Source organism: Miniopterus natalensis, chromosome 2 (assembly GCF_054644295.1).
Source record: "Miniopterus natalensis isolate mMinNat1 chromosome 2, mMinNat1.hap1, whole genome shotgun sequence".
Lineage (NCBI taxonomy): Eukaryota > Metazoa > Chordata > Mammalia > Chiroptera > Miniopteridae > Miniopterus > Miniopterus natalensis.
The window spans coordinates 22,082,009-22,085,684 of record NC_142082.1 but is presented as its reverse complement, the minus strand read 5'-3'; the positions used below and the strand labels follow the sequence as shown (position 1 = coordinate 22,085,684).

General features: G+C 35.0%; 1 pseudogene; it reads left to right on the top strand.

Annotated features, from left to right (window-relative positions):
• Positions 1-548: 548 nt before the first annotated feature.
• On the top strand, positions 549-1,322 carry LOC107523934 (tRNA wybutosine-synthesizing protein 3 homolog pseudogene; annotated as a pseudogene).
• The last annotated feature ends 2,354 nt before the right edge of the window (positions 1,323-3,676 follow it).

The window sequence follows — 3,676 nt, the reverse complement described above, 5'->3', positions numbered from 1 at the left end:
CACCAAAATTTTAAAAGAGAAAAAAACATAGGCAATTTATACTAGAAACCAATATAGACTTCTGGTTGTGCCTGTCAAATTGAAAACCTATTGTATCTAATCTCTTCGAACTTCTACTAAAATTTTAGTTAAGTAATGAAAAGGTTACTATTCTACAAAGAGAAAGAGAACAGGAATGGGGAAATAGATTATTAGTGAAAACTAGGAAACACTTGTAAAAAAAAAAAAAATCTCTGAGAAAACAATAAAAAGCCAAGAGGTGAAAATCAGGAGAGAAAAGGGTAAGAATTACAGATGATTGATCAAAATATACAACATCAGATAAGTGAATGTTCCAGAAATGATAAGCAGAGAAAATGAAGAAAAGGAAATTATAAAGGATGAATTTAGGAATATTTCTAAGAACTGAAGGATTACAGTCAAACGGTCAGCTAATTGCCCAGACTGATGATTAAAAAGGCTCCTCACCAGCACCGCTCGCTCCAGTACGGCTGCCCCAAGGGAAGGCGAAGGCTAACGTAATTTGCAGACCCCAAATCCCTCCTCGCATGGATCGTAGCGCAGAGTTCAGGAGATGGAAAGCGCAGAGTCTGAACAAAGTGGACCTCAGCCGGAAGGGCAGTGTGGACGAGGGTGTGGCTGAGCTTGTGCAGCTCCTCAATGCGTGAGAACAGTATTTTGCCACCAGTTCCTGCGCTGGCTGCACCCTCCTCCTGGATGGGAGTATAAATGGCTTTGAGGTTCAGAAACAAAACTGTTGCTGGCTGTTACACACACACCTTGTGTAAAAGATGATGTGATTATAGCTCTGAAAAAAGCAAATGGAGATGCCGTTTTGAAATTTGAACCCCTTGTTCTTCATGTGCAGTGTGTACAGTTGCAGGATGCACAGCTTCTGCATTCGGTGGAGATAGATTCTGGTTTCAGGAACTCTGGCATAACAGTGGGAAAGAGAGGAAAGACTATGTTGGCTGTCCGGAGCACACATGGCTTGGAAGTTCCATTAAGCCATAAGGGAAAACTGATGGTGACAGAGGAATATACCGACTTCTTATTAAAGATAGCAAATCAAAAAATGGAGGAAAGCAAGAAGAGAATTGAGAGGTTTTACAGCTGCCTACAATGTGCTTTGGAAAGGGAAACTATTACTGACTTACATCCCAAAGAAAAAAATCATCGAGAAAAATAATTCATATTCTCATAAGAAAAAAAGAAACCAAGAAAAAGCAAGTGGCAAATGTGTTACTGAAGAAAATGATGAAAAACTTGAAAGTGATGATGATCCAGGAATCAGTGTTACTCTCTTCCTGGAAGATTCCTAAGATTTGGTTCTAAAGTGTCTTTGTAGAATATGTTTCTAATAATTATTATAAAGCTGCTCTTTATAAGAGTATTTTAATTCGTTGAGTGTATCAGACATTCAGAAAAGCAAGGTTTAATTTTTTTCTATATTTTAGAGACACCCATCTTATAAACATAGATGCCTTTTAAAAATAGCTGTGTATGATGCTTGCTGATTAAGCACCATCTTTTAAATCACAAATTCATTACAAAGATGAAATTACAACTTTTAATGCAAAAAAAAAAAATAATAAAGGCTCCTCAGTATAAAGAGATAAGCCAGAGAGCATTGTAACTTTCAAAAGCAACACTGGAACTGGTAGGACAGTAGAACATTGACTTGAAAATTCTGGAGGATATGATTTTAGTCTAGAATTATATACTCAGCCAATCTAGCAGCCAAATACAAAGATGGTATAAAAACATTTTTAGGCATTTTAAGTCCTCAAAAAGAATAAAGAAGGAAGGAAAGGAAGGAGATACTGAGGGAGGAAATAGGAAGCCATCTATGTCTACTTAGTTTAATGATCAGAACTAAGAACTGAGACTCACCACCCCCATCAAAATAACTTTCTTCTTTTTGCCCAGGAAGATAAGGTGGAAAACTAATAATGTTATTTCTGATGTCTAGAAATTCCAGGAAATCAATTTGTATGTGCAAATTTTTTTCCTCATCTGGACAACTAGCTCTTCAATTAAAAAAATAAGAGCAAAAAACACTAATTAATAAAACAAGAATATACTTACCTAGACTCACTTCAAAAAGCATTATCTCCCCTTCTAATTAATTTTTCACTAACATTGCCCCACCCCAGTAAATTCCTAACCTTAAACCATTTGAGTCCAAATTCAAAGTCCTATAAATATCCTCCTCCAAGTTTTCTTTTCTGAGATATTATGACAGGAGTAAGGCTGTCTGTGTTCGCCTTTATAATGTTCTTTCTTATAGCAAGAGGTTTAATAAACATCTTTGCTTGATTAACAGGTTATTCTGGTATAGTGAGTATGTGTGTGTGTGTGTATCTGTAAGGAGTGGGTAGACAAGCTGGCAAAAGAAAGAAGTTGGTAGTTATCTCTTTAATTTGATCACACAGAAATAATATTCAGAGATCTTCACAGATGTATTACAGGAAATCTTGTAATATGTTATATAAAATATATATGGTATATTATACATATAATATAATATATTATGTATATAATATTTATAGAGTATATATTATATAAAAACTATAGAAAGTATTAGAGAATTAGTCACTCACAGAAAAATTAAAATACAAGATTTAAACAATATTCATAATGCATTAATTGGGTTAGTAGTAAACATTTTTATTGTCATGAGATAAAAACCAAATTGGTTTTCATTTGAAAATTGTGATATAAATGTTCAGGGAAGGGGAGCAAGATTATGAGAGGAAGATGGATTAAAAGTGCTAAATTCTCCTCTAGTATGATAAGAAATTGATAAAAGAAGGGTCTACAGCACATATCGGAAGGCAAATAACAACAACAAAAGTAAAAGATTTGGAAGCATTGCCAAACAGACTGGACCCAGGCCCTTAGAATAGCGATCTAGCCTCCTAGCTAGATGAGGCTGCTGGAGGTTATATTGGGTAATCCAGGGATCAGAGGATATGTGGAAATATACTTGCTAATTATTGACCATAGTTATTTCTGGAGATTTCTTTACAATCTTTTTAACTTTTTTCCCAGGTAAAATTTGTATAATGAATATATATACATGTATTTTTATAAAGTAATAACTCATTTTAATTAAAAATAATAAAATTTGAGTAAATTCCAACAATAACAATAGGAAAGGAAAACACAATACAAAAATAAACAAATAGTACGTCTTTGGCTAGGACTCAGTCACAGGGCCCTGCAGAGCTGCTGGCAAGCTGAGAAAGGAAGCCTTGCTGTTTGTGCAGGCAGTGGAGTAGATGGTTTTGGTGAACAGCTAGTTGCTCTCTACTGCAGTTTCTTGCAGTAACAGAACACACCCATAATCAGATGATTTCAGCATGTTGCAGCTAGACCTGTCCCTCTCTTTCATTGCTGTACCACAGGGATCACAAATAGCTCTGATTGATACTTTGACATAGTAGATTTCATGAAAGTGTCAAGTCATCTAAAGAAAAGCTGGCCAAACCTACAGGATCTCCAGAAACCCTTTTGTTCTATTTGAATATTAAAATTTTGGCAAACAGAGCTGATGAAACTATTATAATCATTTTAGAAAATTCTTCCAAGCCGTCTTCACTTCTTTTTTTATATCTATATGTTGCTCTCCCCTCATTCAATAATTATGTATATTGCTATCCCGTGAGATGAA